Source organism: Spinacia oleracea, chromosome 4 (genome assembly GCF_020520425.1).
Source record: "Spinacia oleracea cultivar Varoflay chromosome 4, BTI_SOV_V1, whole genome shotgun sequence".
NCBI classification, from domain to species: Eukaryota; Viridiplantae; Streptophyta; class Magnoliopsida; order Caryophyllales; family Amaranthaceae; genus Spinacia; species Spinacia oleracea.
Window position 1 is genome coordinate 86948924 of NC_079490.1, and position 20087 is coordinate 86969010.

The 20087-nt window shown below is 37.5% G+C and overlaps 1 long non-coding RNA gene across 3 annotated transcripts in view; it reads right to left on the bottom strand.

The window, feature by feature from the left end:
• LOC110784546 (uncharacterized) overlaps nt 1–20087 on the bottom strand; it is a 33301-nt gene that overhangs the window by 12499 nt on the left and 715 nt on the right. The window lies entirely within an intron of this gene.

Consider the following 20087-nt stretch of genomic DNA (forward strand, 5'->3'; position numbering starts at 1 on the left):
ATTATGTTCCCTGAGTACGAACATGCTACTAAGTTCAAATTAGTAGCAAAACAAGTACATGCAAGGTGATCAAAATAACTCCAAAGCAAACAATTCATGCATAGACCATGTAAACCGCAAGCACCAAGCCAAGAACACCTACATTGTGTCATTACATCAATTCATAGGCACACTTAGGGGCTAATTTTGAGCAAGCTCAAAAGTACCCAAAATCAACAAACTTGTGAAAATCAACATGCAAGATACTTATACATGTTATAAACACCGCATGCGAGCAAACAATTGCAAGAAATTGGGGCAAAATCAAGAAACCCCAAATCAATTTGAGCATAAACTTCTACACGAATTTTACTCGAAATTACACCAAAGACTCAAGCAAGATCCGAATGACTTACATACTTGGAAACGAATTTAGTAAAGACATCGGTGAAATCCGAGAAAATGGCAGCAAGAGTTAAGAGAAAGTGAGAAATCATGAAGAACAACCACGAAATAGCTGACGAGATCGAGAAGCCTATATTTCAGCTTTTAGTAACTGCCATTTATAGTAGCTGCCATACTTAAATAGCTACCAAAAATAGTAATCGTACAAGAAGAATATTCAAAGTGATTACATTGCACTACAATTAATCATTGAGGAAAGATAAAGGTTGTACTCCAACCGATATCCTTAAAAAGAGATAAAACCATGAATGAGACATAAGATTCGGAATGAAACCGGAAAATTCAGGAAAAGTGGAAAAGCAAAAAAACCAGAGCTAGATATTTCTAGCGCTAGGCATACATGCGGCATTAATATTCCAGCACACCAAAGCCAGCGCCAGGAAGTTCTGGAGCTACAGTTTGGTTCTCACCTAATCACGGCAAAGATAAAGTTTTTAATGGCTCAACACGAATAATGTCTGGCGTCCATCTAGCTAGCGTCGGGAAATAATAAGCGCTCTTGATCAAAGCGCTATAATATTCTGGCACTGCTGGTTGTTTCATGAAAAGCTCAATCTCTTCAAACGTCACTCTTATTCGGCCGGTTACCCCTCAATCCTCGTGTAAATGGCTACTGCTGCTGCCCGTATATAAAGAATGCACGCGCTGGAAAATTCAAGCGCAACCAATGCACGCACCATAAAATTCTGGCGCATAATTATTCTCATTTAGAAAATTGTCAGGCCACCTCGCCCTTCATATACTGCAAATAACCGTCAGCTTTACTCTATTTTCTTCCCGCGGAAAAGTAGCGGTATTTCAAAATTTTATATTCAGTGGCCCAATGACAGGCAACTGTGTCAGGAATCGCCGTAACTCATCCAGGTACGGTTATTTTATTCAAAAGAAAAAAATTCGTATTCTGAAAAATATGATATTCGCCAAAGTTTTAAAGTTTATTCATTCCTTGCTAAAAAATGTCAAAGTTTTAAGGTTTATTCATTCTTTGCTAAAAAGTGTCAAAGTTTAAAGGTTTATTCATTCCTTGATAAAAAAATGTCAAAGTTATAAGGTTTATTCATTCCTTGCTAAAAAATTTCAAAGTTTTAAGGTTTATTCATTCCTTGCTAAAAAATGTCAAAGTCCTAAGGTTTATTCATTCCTTGCTAAAAAAATGTCCTAGTTTTAAGGTTTATTCATTCCTTGCTAATAAATGTCAAAGTTTTAAGGTTTATTCATTCATTGCTAAAAAATGTCAAAGTTTTGTGTTACGTATCCTGATTCCCGTTTTAAGGTTTATTCATTCCTTGCTAAAAAATGTCAAAGTTTTGTGTTCCATATTCCGGTTCCCGTTTAAGGTTTATTCATTCCTTGCTAAAAGATGTCATTATTCATATTCCGTCCTCAAAAAATCAAAGTTAAGTGTCCGTTTTCGAAAAGCTCTATTCTGTCAATTGAACGTCTTCAATGACTTTGTGAGAAGACAGTTCAAGTCAGTAAATTCCCAATGACTCGTGAGGGATCTATTGACATTTCCAGTTATGACCCTTCAGTCAAATGTTATCACTCGGGGGCTCGTGAGACCCTCGTTCGGATTTGGTCTCAACCAGGCTAAGTTCCAGACGCACTTCGTCTACCAATACTTTGATCATCGTCTTGCTCAGACTCAACAAAGTAGGGGCTAACTGTAGACGCCTACATTTGTCCCTAGGCCCGACACGGTGTGTTCAATGATGAAACTATAACCCGCTCGCCAACAATGCACTCTAATTAGCTAAAGAACGACCCTCGACTAACTAAAGAGACCATCCGGAGCAGAACCTGTTAAATATAGTAAACTTCCATAAATAGAAATCTTCCTGAAATAGAATGGACACATATTTAGTCGCATTCGCATTTCGATGCGGCTTAATATATGGTTGCATAGGTAGAAAGATAGAATATGATGGTCCGCATTACAACACACCTGTACGCGCCACAAATGTTCTAGTGCTTTCCTTCAGGATCTAAAATAACATAGTTCAAAGATTAACACTTCTTAAACTCATAATTATTAGGCACAATACATGTAAATGTTAACCCAAGTTACTTAAAATGCTCACGAGTGCCTAGAATACACTCGTCAGCCCATTTAACAAATGATACGTCCTTACGAAGTCAAACTCTATCTTATAAATTATGATTTGGATCATGCACATCATATTATTGTATAAGACATGGAATAAGATTTCCATAGACTTATCATAAGCCCAAATCCGATTTAAAACGAATAAGTTATAAGGCTTTTACTTGGGCTTCGCTGAAACGGACCGACCTCCACTCTTTGGGCTATAACTAGAGGTTTACGAAGCCTATTGATGCGAAATTAGCGGAATTATAAAGTTGGATTCCGTAGCTTTCCAACAAGATATAATTTGCAAGAATCCGGCTTCTTATGAAGAACTTATGAGCTGTTAAAGATTGAGTTATCTGGAAATCCGCAGATCTGCATGCGCTGGAATTTTCTAGCGCTGGCATTTCGTGCGCTAGAAAATTCCAGCGCTCACAATTCAAGCGCTGCTTTTTTCCAACGCTACAGATTGATTCTGACAAAAACTCAAACTCTTCAAAACCTATCTTATGAAGCGCTATAATATTCTAGCGCTACAGTTTTGAGCGTTGGAAATTTTCACCGCTTACAAATTGAGCGCTACTTTTTTCTGGCGCTCGAGCTTTTCAAATATCTATCTTATTTTGACTGCCTATACTATAAATACAGCCCTTTTGCACCCCGTTTTCAATCATCAATTCAGTCTCACTCCTCTGATATTCTGAATTACTCTTGCCTCTCTAGTATACTAAGTTTATGTTGAAGTCTCGCCCCGTATTCGTAATAGTTCTGTCGTATTAACTCTTGTTAAGCAGAACTCTGTCCGTACAAGCATTCGTACCTTCCCAATTACTACCAAAGTTCTAGCCAATTCATAAGCCAAAACCAAGGATCTAAAAGTCAGTATAAAGGTTGTTCTAAAAGCTAAAAGGAGGCTCTGCTAAGGCGAGTGGTAAGTGTTCCTGAGAACCGCAGTAAAGCCTACGCTTTGCTGTAATCTGAATCTATATTTTATTGTTTTCCTCGCCATATAAATCTGCTAACTTTAATCTGTTATATTGCTCACGCCTAAATCAGATAATACTTTGACAAATCGGTTTATTGTTAAGCACCTTAAATCAATCTAAATCAGAGTTTTGACATCTGTTTAGCAATATCTGTGCATTAAAATCAATCAAGAGTAGTAATGTAGCATAACGCATGTCCCATCGTCGTCACAATTGAACTAGTAAGGACCACGCCGCGTGGGCTAATGCTGGACACTCCCCGTATTAATAAACGTCCCCCGAATTCTCAATCTCTGCTCTGCTGGATGTACGTTGAGGGATCTCCACACCAGGGATCACAAGGGAACCTATGGCCGTTGTGAATCACATATGTTTGCACTCCAGCCATATCACGACAACCGGGTTTTGTCAGTTTTCTAAAACTGAATGTCGACTCCTAAAGACTAGTAAAAAGAGGCTAACGTCCACATTTAGTCCCTGTTTACTTAATATGCTTGCCACATCCAGAGCGAAAAAGTCGTGCGGGTCGCATACTCTTCCTAAGAGGCGCCCCATCGTGTTTTTCGACCCCCTCACACAGAGTTGAAGGGTTTCACTGTCAGGAGAAAAAAGGGGGAAATTACGGACACGTTGCACTAAATCATCATTTTGAATTGTGTTTGGATACTATCCATAAATAATGTTGGTAGTATCTATAATAACTTAAGGCATGTAGCTACTAACAATGTTTATGCATACTACCCCTGCAGATGTTAGTAATTTCATAAAGACATAAGGATGGTAACGACCATCAAAGTGTTTGGATACTATTCATACATGATGTTGATAACGTCCATAAGAACATGAGGACATTCCGTAAAATCCTCTGTTCCTTCCTTCTCCCATGGCAGCGGCAAACCTGCAACTTTTGCCAAACAAATTCCAGCCATAACAACCATTCAATCGACGGAAATACCAGATTTAACACTAAACATTATTATTCTTCAACAGATTTAACACTCCCGACGAATTTCCAAACTTCCGTCGTGACTCTATTTTTTCCGTCGGCCACCAAAGTCTGTCGTTTCTCGTTTCTACAGCCATGGCAATCAATAATCGTTGCAAATTCTATGGAACAAGCACTGAAATTTATTTCTCTTTACTTCACAGCACCTCCCTCTTCTTCATCCCATTGATTTCCATATATAACAACTCCAAAACCAAAAATCCAGAATTTCGTAGTAAGGAACAAGGAAGAAACCATTATAATGATTAAAGAACTCCGGCGACACCCATGAACGATGAACGATGGACAATGAAGAAAGAAGAATGACGGGGTCGATCTGCCGGCCATCGAAAATCCGGCGAGAATTAGTGATAGCATTGGATTAGCTTAAGCAAGAGGAGAGAGAAATAAGGTTAATTGTTAATTAACTTTCCTAATTATTTTATTTATTAATTTCAGATAATACAAATAATTTATTTTGGAAAATTCAGAAATTACAAAAAGTATTTTCATAAAATAAATTGTGTATTCAAAATTAATGATAAAATAATTGAATTCATTAAAATATATTATTTTTATTAAATTTAAAGATAAAAGAAAAGAATTTTGTGTGGCCCATATTAATTCTAAGCAATGGTCATTTTTATGATGACCATAGTAGAATGATCATTCCTTTTTGTTTTACAAGTTATTTGTTTTATAATTCATATTTTTTGTTCATGGTTTCTCAAATTATTTTCCAATATTGCGTGTTTAGATTTCTTCTTCCCCTTTTAATAGATACTAGTGATAGGTACGTTCGTTGCACGTGGATGTTTTTAAAAAGCGTAACCATATTAGTTTGCATTCTAGGAACTAATTTATATATATAAAAAAATGATCAAACCTTCTCGGTTGGTCATTCTATTACATTTCGAGCCAATGAAGGCATCATGATCGAACTGGGAGCTTTTAAAGACCTTAAGACGTACGTTCGCCACTCGAGAGTTTTATTCTTAGCTTCTAGAAATTATGAGTCTCCAAAACTTAGCTCATTTGCACCTAATCCATGTCCATATATTCTTTATATTGAACAAAGGAAAAAAAATCAAGGTATAAAACTACTGAAACGCAGGATGCGTCTGGAAGATAAAGCATGTTCAAGATTCAAAAAAGATTATGGTGATAATTTCAAGAGGAAGATAAAGAGAATGAAATGCTTGGTACTCCTCTCCCAATATGACCACATACAAGATAGTCTTTCCCTCCTTTCCCTATACGACCAAATATTCCTAAAATCTAAATGTATTATAGCAATTGTGCAAATACTGAAACACATAAATCGGATAACAAAAACACTGTGTATATTAATTTTTCGAAGATAAAACAATCTCCACATTCAAAACTCAACCCCACAAGCAGCACAAAATGTCACATATTCAGGTCAAATACAAAAAGGACATGAAATTCTAATTCATGGGTTATACCTTCAAGTTAGACTCGACAAGGCTAATAACTCTAGTAGTCTAATGAGCTTCCATGTAATACCTCGTATTTTTATAATATTTATAAGTATATTTTATTATATTTATAAAGCATTTTACGATTTATTATCATTTAAATAATATTTAAATGTATTTTATTTAATGTATTTTAATTAATTAGAATATTTATTATTTAATTAATTACAAAACGAATTTAATTCTTGAGTCGGGAAATTAAGGGTTCGTTCAACATCATTTCCATTTTCCAGTTTTCTGTTTTATAAAAACTGTAAACTGATTTAAGTTTTATTTTTCTAATTTTTCAAAACTAATAAAAAACCAAAACGTTAACCTCGAAATTTTACACCTAATGCTCCACTAAATCGAATTAAAGAAGGGGGGAAAAGTAAAAACCTTCCTTTTCCTCTTTTACCTCATCCAAAAAAAACCTCCTTTTCCTCTTCTACCTCATCCGTCAGTTCATGGTCACTACTACTACTTGAACATCAACCTACAAACCTCCATTTCCCCGTTATTTGTGCTCAAATTGTTTGACAGAGAAACAATATTTGCAATTAAAAGTGGGAAAGATAAACAATTGCAATAGGAAAGAAATTGAAAGACCTCTTATATTATTTCCCTTAATCAATAACTTTATCCGTACTAGTTACACTACTCAATTAGGAGTATATTGAGGTGTGCTCCTGTACCATGTCGGCGACAGCGACGACGACATTGAGAGCCGACTGAAATTTTGTAATCAGATATTCCCATTAAATTAAAATCATTCGAAGGTCCACCATTGCAAAACCAAGAAGCATGACAAAGTATAAAAAATGGTGGGTATCAAGTTTTCATTTTCGAGAAGTGGAAAATTGCATAACTTGTAGATCTGTAAACAAAATAAAGTCAGTGGCTATATTTATTGATCGATGGAGTGAGAGAAGAATTGGGCAGGAATGGAGGTTGACGACGACGCTCGACCAAAATGGTGGAGATGGGGATTAGAGAAGAAGGGGTTGAAGACGAAGAGAGGTAAAAATGAAGATTCATGGAGAGATAGTGTCAGACTTTATGAACATTTAGGCGTGTTTTGCAAAACCAAAACCATAAAACGACAAAAAGTGGTTTACTATTTTCCGTTTCAGTTTTGACAAAAGTGGGCCAAAGTTGTTTTTTACAACACTTTTACCGAACGAGTTTAATTTTATTTTTTTAAGAAACAAAACGAAAACTGGGAAACCGTAATAATCCCGAACAGCCCCTAAATGAGTTGCAAACGATTTTTAAAGGCTTCGGGTTTTAAAGGAAAATTCCAATTCGTTTTATTAAACGAGCCCAATCAAAAGAATTTTATTCAACTCCTAAGCTAGCCCAATCATTTAATCCCCTAAGCCCAATTCTAATTTCCTAAGCCTATCCCATTATCAATAAGGAGCCTATAAATAGGACTCCTCATCATTAAATGACCCCCTATTTTGTCATAAAACCTTTTCTCTCTTTCTTGCCCAACACTCCTCTTTCTCTCTCCTCCTTGCTCGTCTGGCCCTCGTCCCGCACACGAGTGTCCGCTGCTGCTCGTGCCCCTTGCACTGCACAGCGCCCCTCCTCCCTTGTGCGCGTGTGTTGTTGTTGTGTGGTGTTGCCTTCCTTCGCCCAGCCGCACGCCCACACTCCCTCTCGTCTCTATTCTCTTCCCCGCAGCCCGCAGCGAGCACTCGTGCCCTGCGCTGCTGCCGTCCCTTGTTGCTTCTCGTGTGCTCGCGCACACCTTGCTCGTCCCCTTGCTCGTGTGCTCAGCGCACACCCTTGCTCGCCCCTCTCTCTCGCACGATGCGCCAGCCCGCGCGCTGCTGCTGCTCGTCGCCCCTCGATCCCGCGCGCGCACCCGCACCGAGTTGTGCGTGTGTGTGTGTTGTTCATGTTCGTAATCCAATTCTTTTCGCCCAATCACTTTAAATTCGTGGTTGTTCCGTGCTATAGGCCGGATTGGTATAATTCTCTTCTTCCTTACCTATTCTATTTAAATTCCGTATTTTAAATTATTATATTAATATTGTTTTGAGTAATTAAAATGCTGGGAACCGGTTATGAATACCGTGGTTTGAGGATTTGCGTGTTGTGATTCATTAGGTTTGTTTTAATTATTAAAGGATGAATTTTCAGATTTTTTTATTGAATAAAGCATTGATTTTTATGATAATAAACTAGTTTTATTGTGATTTTCAAGTTAGGGTTTTAACCTAGACCTAATGAGTCAATTGATTAGCATAATTAGGTGATGATTTTAATTATGATAATCAATTATATTTTCAGATTTGAATAAAGGCTTAAAGTGTTGATTTTTATTGATTTTAAAGGCGGAAAAAGTATGTTTTTGTAATAGGGATTGAGTTTGCAAATCGAGACTATTTTATTATTGAAAAACGATTGAATTCTAAAGTTTAAAGGAGGTTTTAAATTTTATAAAGTTGCTGGAAATTTAATGAACATGGAAATAATTTAAGTTTCATTATTTGATGATAGGAGGTGATTTCTAGTTGAGTGCTCGTTATTGCAAAGTGGCCCCTACGCTTAGGTATTCAAGGTACGTACAAGTCTAGGGCGACCACACCTTTTGTCAATGACATTACATGATTGTTGATGATGTGAATTATATTACGTGGATTCATATATGCTTTGGTGAACGATCATGTGGATTAATATTATTGGAATTATTGAATTGGTGGTTGAACAAGCATGTTGAGATTATTATGAGTATGGATTTCATTGTCAATCATGTTGTTCAATATTTATGCATGTATGGTTTGTTTCACATGCAATGGATGGATTATTTATTTGTATGCTATTGTACGGGATGTCTAGCATACTTTAAGCCAATTATTCGTACTTCGTTGTACTATTTATTTTACCACATGTGAAGGGTTAGCTCACATAAGCCACCGCACATGTAGAGTTCAGTTGGGAATGTTTTGTATGAAATGAATTAGGATTTGTCGTGCAAGGGCACAACCCTCATGTTAATGTGCATGATGTGGAGTCTCACTTTGGTGAGGAGGAACATGGTAGTAATTTCACAAGTGTCTTGCCTTGTTGATCACAAGTCCTAAAGAATTTAAAATAAGATTGTTTTGGTTGTTGTTAATTAATTGTATGAATGTACATTGTTGAGTCTTGAGTTCACCTTTAATAAAATATTAATAAACGTAAAGTGCAACCAGAACAAGCTTCAAAACTCTTGGAACGTATATACCTTGAGTATGAACAATGGGGGGAGTCTTGCCGGAAAGCTCGTACTCCTACTAATGATACAAGACGTTGTTTCATTTATAATATGCGCAGGAATTCCGTCGGTATGGCCCGACACTCGGTATGGCCCGAATTTATTATTTATTATTTGGTGTATGGTTGGCTCCCATCACCTCTTTCTTTTATGGAATATTTTTTTGGCCCGTTCGAAGCTTATTCTAATTAAATTGTGAGTCAAGAGTCGAGTCAAGAGTCGAGTCTTGTATTCATGATTTGTTTGTTAATTATTATATGGCTTTTGCATGTTGATCAGTACTTAGTGAGTGATGCATGTTTTAGTTTCATTTCACTCTATTCTTGTAAGTACTCAGCTTTTGCTGACTACGTGTTTTGTGTGTTTTGGTCATGGCCTTTGCCTTAATGACCCTATGATGATCAATCATTTGCACTTGCATTGATGGGGAGTAGAATAATATAGCAGGTTGGTAGATCGGAATCATGTGGCTTGGGATGATCGAGAGAGTTGCATGTTTTCGTATTTCGAACCATTTAATAATACTTTAATTATGTTTGAAATGTTTGAACTATTTATGTTTTGGGTTTTGGGCCATTATGGTTCCAAATTGTAGGAGGCCTCGATAAAGTATTAATTATGTTTTTAAAAGTTAGTTGACAATAATTTCCGCTGCGTAATTCTGGTAATAGCCTTAACCGTTATCACGGTGGCGGTAATGCTTTAGTAATTCCTTTATTTTAAGTTGGAAAATGATTTTATAAAAGCAAGGAATTATTAGGGTGTTACAAAGTGGTATTCAGGAGCTTAAGGCTACTTTGTAGTAAGTAATACTACAAAGTGGTATACTAGAGCTTAGTTTCATTCCTTCTTTGTAGTAATCAATACTACAAAGTGGTAATCGGAGACTAATGCGGAACTTTAGGATTTTTAAATATTACTTTCCTAAAGTCAAAACGTATTATTTTGAGTACTCAATATTTTAAAGGTCAAATATCAATTATTTTGGGTCGTTTGAAATGAGTTGAAAAGTTGGATTATTACTTAATATTAATTAATTTTTCCGAATTTTTTTTATTTATTCGAAATTTTCGAATTTAATTCGAATTTATTTTATTAATTTCGGAAATTCTTTTATTTAATTATTCGAATTATTTTAATTATTTATCTATTTATTTATTTATTTATTTATTTATTTATTTATTATTATTCGAATATTTTTTTTCGAATTTATATTTTAAAATTTTTCGGATTTCTTTTTATTTTCAATTATCCGAAATTTACTTATTTATTTAATTAATCAATAATTCTTATTAATTTTCGATTTTAATTTAAATAATTTCAACTAAGTTAGGAGTTATTTCTTAATTAATTTCGAAAATTAATATTATTTTCAAGTGAGAATTGGGTAGACTAAGAAGGGAATATTAGTTTAAGTATGCATTTTATGTGATTATGTGGATTATTAATTGTCATGTATATGTTCTAACCATGTTTTATCTTGCTTTATGTGATTAATTGCATCATATTTCATGTTGAGCATATATTTGTGCATTAAAAATTGTATGGCTCCACGAACTATTTATTGCATCCTTTTGGGGTTGGAATTTCTATGGAAACGCGTTAGTAAGACTTTTGAGTTGTGAATTTTCAGGAATTAAGGATGCTACCTTCTAAGTTCACCAGTCTAGGATACTTAGAGAAGATGGATAATGAGACTCCTCGCACGTATGTTCAGAAGATCGTGTTTGCTTGTGACTATTTGGCTTCGACCAAGAATATGCCCCACCTTAGGCACAAAGATATGATGGCTAGTATGGTTATACATTGTTTACCCCATAAGAACCCTTACATAGACCTCAAGAACAAGTTCAGTGACATGCATTTTGGTGTTGGTACCCCTAATTGGTACAAATATGGGACTAGTGATGGTAGGTGGAAGTATGATTCTGAGGTTCTTGCTACTATCTTAGAGGTTGCGGAAAATTGCTATGAGGATGGGAAGTATTCTGCGGGTCTTGGTATGGGCTATGGAGGAATAGAAAGTGATGGTGAGGATGGCATGATCCATGATGAGCAAGTTAGTGAGGTTGAGGAGGATATTGATGATGATGTGGTAGAGATTGAAAATCCTAACCCTATAGTTCCTGAACCCACCATTGAGATATCCAGTGGATCTGAAGATGAGCTTGAAGAGAACAATGTGGTTGATAGTGAGCCACAGCAAAATGATGAGGCTATGGATGAGGACTCGGATCCGGGAGAAGACTTGGATGATCCTAATGATCAAGACTTTACTCCAGAGCAATACAAAGAAAGAAATGATCGTCGTGATGACGTTAGTCTCTAGAGAAACGTAATCCTTAGTTTTATTTTTCGTTGATTAATAAAGTGGCAAAGCTACTATTTATGGTTTTAGTTTATTATAGTTGGAGAATAAATGCTATGGCATTAGTGGATGTAAGACTTATTCGTTGGAATTTTAATAAAAGAATAAAATTTCCTTTTCGTTGTCCTTTAAGTTCAATTCTCAATTCTAAGCCTTATGGGTATCGCAAAGGGATTACTTGTTATTTCTTCAATGAAATTTTATGTGCAAGGTGTTCTAGTAGCAACCATCTAAAATTACTTGCACCGAATCTTCCCCTAGGTTGCGCCTAAATGTGTTCTTGTTGTGAGTAGGTTCGTTGTTGAACTAATGCCTTAGTAATGTCATGTCCAACCAATATTAAAGTTTGCCTTTGTATTTATTCAGGCGAAGGGATATGGCTAACCAAGAGATTTCCGAAGTGGTTAGACAACTAGCTGAGGTAGTTCGAGACCTAGCTCAAACTAGAGCCAACCCAGTGCATGATCCGGCTGGGGAAATGTTTAAGAAAATAGCTCAAAGCAAGCCTCCACTCTATAGCGGAGAGATTGAACCAAGTGTGCTTGAAAACTGGTTGAGAGAGTTTGATAAGCTCATTGTAGCTGTGAATTGCCCCGAAAACCTTAGGGTGAACAGTGTTGTGTACTACCTGAGAGGTGAAGCTGATTTATGGTGGCAACGATGTGAGAATACCCTTAGAGTCACACCTAACTTTGGGTGGGAAGCGTTCAAAACTGCACTAAGGAACAAGTTTTACCCACCTTATCTGAAGAAGCAAAAGGCACAGGAGCTCATTGAACTCAAAATGGGAGATCTGTCTGTGACGGAATACTATTCTAAGTTTATAGAGTTGTCTAGGTTTGCACCTGAAGTGGTGGCAACGGAAGAGCTCAGGGCTCAAAGATTTGAGAATGGTTTGACCATGGACTTACAGCTGTTGTTGTCTGGAGAGACCTTTACCTCATTAGACACCATGTACGGAAAAACTGCTCACCTGTATGGGTTACAACAAAGGAAGAATGGTAGTGCTGAAAAAGAGAAAGGATGGTGGAAGCTCGAATCAAGGGAATAACCATCAGAATCAGGGGAATTTTAAGAAGCACAAAGGAAATGGGAATTTCCAGTTTAGGGCTAACAATGGTGGTAATCGCAACAACCAAGGTGGTGGAAATCAGTCTGGAAGGAATGGAGTACGGACCTACGAATGTAGGCGTTGTAACATGAATCACACTGGAAAGGATTGTGATGGAAACTTAGTGACTTGCAGATTCTGTCAGAAGTTAGGCCATAGGGAGTATGAATGCTATTCTAAGAATGGAAAGCCTAACCAAGGTAACCACCAAGGCAATAATCGGAACAATCAGAACCGAAATGGGGGAAATGGAGGTGGAAACCAAAGGAACTACCAAGGTGGTAACAATGGCAATAGCAATGGCAATCACCAGAACCATGGAAAGCCTGGAGGAAACCAACAGCAGAATGGGAACCGAAACAACAATGGGAACACCAATAGAGGTGGCTATAACAAAGGAGTTGCCCAAGGAAAGTTGAATGTGATATCTATAGGCAAGAAGCGGAGACTTCCTCTGACGTCATAGCGGGTACTTTTTCTATTAATTCCGTTTTAGTTAAAGTTCTATTTGATTCTGGTGCGACTTATTCTTTTATATCAGTAGATGCTTTGGGGAAACTAGGGTTGAAAGAGCCTGAAACAATTGAAGTACCTATAGTCATACCTACTGGTAGTATAGTGAAGTGTACCAAAATCCATAGAGATGTGCCTTTGACCATAGCCAAGACCGTGTTCTTATCTAACCTAATCGAGTTTGAGTTAGGAGAGCTAGATGTAATTCTAGGAATGGATTGGTTGGCCAAGTTCAAAGCCAAAATAGATTGTGAGAAGCAGAAGGTTCACTTGAGGTCTAGCCTAGGCAAAGTAGTGTCATATCGTCGTTTTGGTAAGCCTAAGAACATAGGAATCATCACGGAAATGGAACTCGTGAAGCTAGTCAGTAAAGGGAACCCAGCCTTCTTATGTAATGTGAGGAACCTAGAGCATGTGATCAAGGATCAACCTGAGGATATTGCCGTAGTAAATGAATTCCTTGATGTATTTCCAGAAGAGATCCCGGGGATGCCTCCCAATCGACCTATTGACTTTACCATAGATTTAGTGCCTGGAACCGCCCCTATTTCAAAAGCACCTTATCGAATGGCTCCAGAAGAAATGAATGAGTTAAAACGCCAACTAGAGGATCTATTGGAGAAAGGTTACATTAGGCCAAGTGCATCGCCTTGGGGAGCACCAGTGTTGTTTGTGAAGAAAAAGGATGGAAGTATGAGGCTCTTTATAGACTGCAGGGAGCTCAATAAGGTCACGATCAAGAACAAGTATCCATTACCTAGGATAGAAGACCTATTTGACCAACTGAAAGGAGCTGGAATCTTTTCAAAGATCGATTTGCGTTCGGGTTATCATCAATTGAGAATCGTTGATCACGACATACCAAAGACCGTATTCAGGACTAGATACGGACATTATGAGTTCACTGTTATGCCTGTTGGGTTAACCAATGCCCCTGCAATATTTATGGACTTAATGAACCGTGTATTCCATGCCTATTTGGACAAGTTTGTAGTGGTTTTCATAGATGACATCCTAGTGTATTCAAAGAGTGAAGAGGATCACGCGGAACACTTGAGATCTGTGTTGAGTACCTGGAGGGATAACCAGTTGTATGCCAAGTTCTCAAAGTGTGAGTTTTGGTTGGAAAGAGTTGCATTTTTGGGACATTTTGTATCTAAAGAAGGAGTGGCAGTTGACCCTGCTAAGATCAAAGTTGTTAGTGAATGGCCTACACCCAAGAGTGTGACTGACATTCGTAGTTTTTTGGGATTAGCTGGCTACTATAGGCGCTTTGTGCAAGACTTCTCTAGGATAGCCAATCCCATGACTACCTTGATGAAGAAGGAAGCAAAGTTTGAATGGAGTGACCAGTGTGAGGAAGCATTCCAAGCCTTAAAGACGCGATTGACAACTGCGCCAGTGTTAACCTTGCCAGATGAGAGTGGTGCATACGATGTGTATAGTGATGCCTCTAAGAATGGTTTAGGGTGTGTATTGATGCAGAACGGGAAGGTTATTGCGTATGCGTCAAGGCAATTGAAGCCATATGAATCCAATTACCCTACCCATGATTTAGAGCTGGCTGCTATAGTGTTTGCATTGAAGATATGGAGACACTATCTGTATGGTGTGAAGTGTAGGATATTTACGGACCACAAGAGTTTAAAGTACATCTTCACACAGAAGGACCTGAATATGCGCCAACGAAGGTGGTTGGAGTTAATTAAGGACTATGATTTGGATATTCAGTACCATGAAGGAAAAGCCAATGTAGTTGCGGATGCCTTGAGTAGGAAATCAAGTCATAGTGTTAATGCGTTAGTAGTTGCTAACGAGCTGTGTAAGGACATGCAGCGTTTGAACCTTGAAATAGTGAGTGGTGAAAGCCTTGAGGGAATGATGAATGCCTTAACCATCCAGCCGTCCATATTTGATGAGATTAGGGAGAATCAGGCTGGTGACGTAAAGTTGGAGCGAATCAAGGAAAAGATTTCGCAAGGTAAGGAGTTAGAATTCCGAATCCATGATGATGGAAGTTTGAGGTACAAAGGCAGGTGGTGCGTGCCTCAACAGTGTGGAGAATTGAAAGAGAGATTGATGAAAGAAGGGCATAATACGCCATATTCTGTGCACCCAGGTGGTGACAAGTTGTATAAAGACTTGAAAAAGGTCTATTGGTGGCCAAGGATGAAGAACGAAGTGGCTGAATTTGTGGCTAGATGTCTGACTTCTCAGAAGGTTAAAATAGAGCACAGGAGACCTCAAGGAAAGGTCCAACCTTTAGAGATTCCAAGCTGGAAGTGGGACTGTATTTCTATGGACTTCGTCACTTGTTTACCCAAGTCAAAGACTGGGAATGATACAATTTGGGTTGTGGTAGATAGGTTGACTAAGTCAGCGGTGTTTATACCAATGAAGGAAACCTGGAAAATGGAACAACTTGCTAAAGCTTACATTAAGAATGTTGTGAAGTTACATGGAGTTCCTAAGGATATCGTATCAGATAGGGATTCAAGGTTTCTTTCGAATTTCTGGAAAAGTGTGCAGAAGAGCTTTGGTACGACATTGAAAATGAGTAAAGCCTTCCTCCCAGCCACGGATGGACAAACTGAAAGGACTATCCAAACCCTAGAGGACATGCTTCGGGCATGCGTTATTGATTTCCAAGGAAGTTGGGAAGATATCCTAGATTTGATCGAGTTTTCCTATAACAATAGCTATCATGATAGCATTGGAATGACACCATTTGAGGCTCTGTATGGACGAAAGTGTAGAAGTCCACTTTGCTGGAACGATATTAGTGAAACCGTAGTGTTGGGACCTCAAATGATAGAAGACACAATGAACCAAATCCGAACCATCCAATCAAAGATTCAAGCGGCGCAAGATCGCCAAAAGAGTTATGCAGACTTGAAACGTAGGGATGAAGAGTTCAATATAGGTGATAAAGTGTTACTCAAAGTGTCACCAATGAAAGGTGTCATGAGATTTGGAAAGAAAGGGAAGTTAAGCCCTAAGTACATAGGCCCATATGATATCTTAGAAAGAATCGGAAAGGTAGCCTATAGACTAGCCTTGCCTATGGACTTGCATAGAGTGCATAATGTGTTCCGCATATCTCAATTAAGGAAATATATCCCGAATAAATTGCATGTGTTGCAACCGAAGACCATAGAATTAGACCAAAGTCTAACCTTTGAGGAAAGACCTGTCAAAATCCTTGATAGCAAAGTGCGTAGTACGCGTACTAAAGATGTGAAAATTGTCAAAGTGTTGTGGTCTAATCAAGAATCTGAGGAAGCTACTTGGGAAGCGGAGGACGAAATGAGAAAGAAATATCCCGAGGTTAGTTGAGTTACGGGGTCGTAACTCGTGTCTTTTAAGGGGGGTAGAGTGCGGTAGAATTTCGTGTTTTTTACCTTGTTTTCCCCTATTTTATGCTCAACTTAGTGCTTTCTATTGAATTTGCACTTATTATTGTCCTGTTTAATCATGTAAAGAGTACAGCAACTTAAAATTTTTGTAAATGAACGCATTGAAAGTCTCAGAAAGTCTCAAGTTTTGAGTTGAATTTTGATTTCCGAACCCAAGTTTCGGGACGAAACTTCTTTTAAGGAGGGTAGACTGTAATACCTCGTATTTGTATAATATTTATAAGTATATTTTATTATATTTATAAAGCATATTACGATTTATTATCATTTAAATAATATTTAAATGTATTTTATTTAATGTATTTTAATTAATTAGAATATTTATTATTTAATTAATTACGAAACGAATTTAATTCTTGAGTCGGGAAATTAAATGAGTTGCAAACGATTTTTAAAGGCTTCGGGTTTTAAAGGAAAAGTCCAATTCGTTTTATTAAACGAGCCCAATCAAAAGAATTTAATTCAAGTCCTAAGCTAGCCCAATCATTTAATCCCCTAAGCCCAATTCTAATTTCCTAAGCCTAGCCCGTTATCAATAAGGAGCCTATAAATAGGACTCCTCATCATTAAATGACCCCCTATTTTGTCATAAACCCTTTTCTCTCTTTCTTGCCCAACACTCCTCTTTCTCTCTCCTCCTTGCTCGTCCGGCCCTCGTCCTGCACACGAGTGCCCGCTGATGCTCGTGCCCCTTGCACGGCACAACGCCCCTCCCCCCTTGTGCGCGTGTGTTGTTGTTGTGTGGTGCTGCCTTCCCTCGCCCAGCCGCACGCCCACACTCCCTCTCGTCTCTCTTCTCTTGCCTGCAGCCCGCAGCGAGCACTCGTGCCCTGCGCTGCTGCCGTCCCTTGTTGCTGCTCGTGTGCTCGCGCACACCTTGCTCGTCCCCTTGCTCGTGTGCTCAGCGCACACCCTAGCTCGCCCCTCTCTCTCGCACGCTGCGCCAGCCCGCGCGCTGCTGCTGCTCGTCGCCCCTCGATCCCGCGCGCGCACCCGCACCGAGTTGTCCGTGTGTGTTGTTCGTGTTCGTAATCCAATTCTTTTCGCCCAATCACTTTAAATTCGTGGTTGTTCCGTGCTATAGGCCGGATTGGTATAATTCTCTTCTTCCTTACCTATTCTATTTAAATTCCGTATTTTAAATTATTATATTAATATTGTTTTGAGTAATTAAAATGCTGGGAACCGGTTATGAATACCGTGGTTTGAGGATTTGCGTGTTGTGATTCATTAGGTTTGTTTTAATTATTAAAGGATGAATTTTCAGATTTTTTTATTGAATAAAGCATTGATTTTTATGATAATAACTAGTTTTATTGGAATTTTCAAGTTAGGGTTTTAACCTAGACCTAATGAGTCAATTGATTAGCATAATTAGGTGATGATTTTAATTATGATAATCAATTATATTTTCAGATTTGAATAAAGGCTCAAAGTGTTGATTTTTATTGATTTTAAAGGCGAAAAAAGTATGTTTTTGTACTAGGGATTGAGTTTGCAAATCGAGACGATTTTATTATTGAAAAACGATTGAATTCTAAAGTTTAAAGGAGGTTTTAAATTTTATAAAGTTGCTGGAAATTTAATGAACATGGAAATAATTTAAGTTTCATTATTTGATGATAGGAGGTGATTTCTAGTTGAGTGCTCGTTATTGCAAAGTGGCCCCTACGCTTAGGTATTCAAGGTACGTACAAGTCTAGGACGACCACACCTTTTGTCAATGACATTACATGATTGTTGATGATGTGAATTATATTATGTGGATTCATATATGCTTTGGTGAACGATCATGTGGATTAATATTATTGGAATTATTGAATTGTTGGTTGAACAAGCATGTTGAGATTATTATGAGTATGGATTTCATTGTCAATCATGTTGTTCAATATTTATGCATGTATGGTTTGTTTCACATGCAATGGATGGATTATTTATTTGTATGCTATTGTACGGGATGTCTAACATACTTTGAGCCAATTATTCGTACTTCGTTGTACTATTTATTTTACCACATGTGAAGGGTTAGCTCACGTAAGCCACCGAACATGTAGGGTTCAGTTGGGAATGTTTTGTATGAAATGAATTAGGATTTGTCGTGCAAGGGCACAACCCTCATGTTAATGTGCATGATGTGGAGTCTCACTTTGGTGAGGAGGAACATGGTAGTAATTTCACAAGTGTCTTGCCTTGTTGATCACAAGTCCTAAAGAATTTAAAATAAGATTGTTTTGGTTGTTGTTTATTAATTGTATGAATGTACATTGTTGAGTCTTGAGTTCACCTTTAATAAAATATTAATAAACGTAAAGTGCAACCAGAACAAGCTTCAAAACTCTTGGAACGTATATACCTTGAGTATGAACAATGGGGGGAGTCTTGCCGGAAAGCTCGTACTCCTACTAATGATACAAGACGTTGTTTCATTTATAATATGCGCAGGAATTCCGTCGGTATGGCCCGACACTCGGTATGGCCCGAATTTATTATTATTATTTGGTGTATGGTTGGCTCCCATCACCTCTTTCCTTTATGGAATATTCTTTTGGCCCGTTCGAAGCTTATTCTAATTAAATTGTGAGTCAAGAGTCGAGTCTTGTATTCATGATTTGTTTGTTAATTATTATATGGCTTTTGCATGTTGATAAGTACTTAGTGAGTGATGCATGTTTTAGTTTCATTTCACTCTATTCTTGTAAGTACTCAGCTTTTGTTGACTACGTGCTTTGTGTGTTTTGGTCATGGCCTTTGCCTTAATGACCCTATGATGATCTATCATTTACACTTGCATTGATGGGGAGTAGAATAATATAGCAGGTTGGTAGATCGGAATCATGTGGCTTGGGATGATCGAGAGAGTTGCATGTTTTCGTATTTCGAACCATTTAATAATACTTTAATTATGTTTGAAATGTTTGAACTATTTATGTTTTGGGTTTTGGGCCATTATGGTTCCAAATTGTAGGAGGCCTCGATAAAGTATTAATTATGTTTTTAAAAGTTAGTTGACATTAATTTCCGCTGCGTAATTCTGGTAATAGCCTTAACCGTTATCACGGTGGCGGTAATGCTTTAGTAATTCCTTTATTTTAAGTTGGAAAATGATTTTATAAAAGCAAGAAATTATTAGGGTGTTACATTCCATCTGCAAATGGTTATGCAAAATATACGGTTATTATTATGACATAAATATCATAGAAGCAAAATATTACAAGAACTTATGAGAATTATGAAAAGTTTTGTTGTTTTTTGTTGGTAAATTGTAAATTTTTATTAACCAAAAGGCATAAAAACCAAACTTCGTACAACCAAAGCCCTCACAATTTCAACAGACAAGAGGAAACAAACAACTAAAGCCACCAGTGCAACAAGCAGTGGAAAACAACACAAAAATAAAAGCGTGGTTCAATAAACTATACATCTATGATA